We start from the raw sequence: 840 nt of genomic DNA, 5'->3' as shown, positions 1-840 counted from the left end.
GCCCGCAGCCTCGGGAAACCCCACGCTCGCGTCACCGCGCACTCCCGCGCGCGCACGCACGACCCGGCGAGGGGACGGGCGCGCGCCAGTGCTTCCTGCCCGGCGCCGCGCGCGCCCACGTTACTTAAAGGGGCCGCGCCCGCCACGGTTCGGGGACACACACGCCCCGCGAGGCCGGGGGCTCGCGTAGCCAGCGCCACATCCTACTGGCTTGCGCGGTCTTCGGAGCCCGACCCCGCGCCGTCCTCCCTGGTGGCCAGCAATGACCAGCCACACGTGGCCCCGAGTGCGGGATGTGGGCCAAAACGATGCAGAAAGGGGTTTAGTTTGCACTGACATGGTGACAATGGCCGCGTGGGGCCGGCCCCGCCGTGTCGGACGCGCCTTTCCTGCCCTGACCCGCGGGCCTGAGCCTGAACAGCTCAGGTGGGAAGCACGGGGCTGCAGTGGGGGGTCTCCATTTCTGGGAGGGGTAGCTCCGCTCCGCACACAGGGGGCCTAGCGACCCTGGGGCCTCGTAAGTGTAGGGGTCAGTGTAGGGGAGACAGCAGTGGGAAATCCGATTGTTTTTCCTTTCGTTCTGGCTGCAGGATGGAGACCTCTGGCCCACAAACGTGAGTAGACCAGGAGGCTGAAGCTGATGGTGGCCTGAACAGAGTTGTACGGAGCACTGGGTAGATTCAGATGGACCAGACTCAGGGTGGAGGGAGTGTGAAGGGGCACCTGATTTCTGCCATTGGTCCCTGAGTAAGGAAAGTGGAGCAAGCCAGGCTGGGAGAAAGAACATGAGGCCTCTGCGGTGCACCAGGCCTGTGGAGCCACTGGATAGGGTGTTGCCAG

Source organism: Trichechus manatus, unplaced genomic scaffold, assembly GCF_000243295.1.
Source record: "Trichechus manatus latirostris isolate Lorelei unplaced genomic scaffold, TriManLat1.0 scaffold00122, whole genome shotgun sequence".
NCBI lineage: Eukaryota > Metazoa > Chordata > Mammalia > Sirenia > Trichechidae > Trichechus > Trichechus manatus.
The sequence above is the reverse complement of the archived record's forward strand: the minus strand, read 5'-3'. Positions refer to the sequence as shown.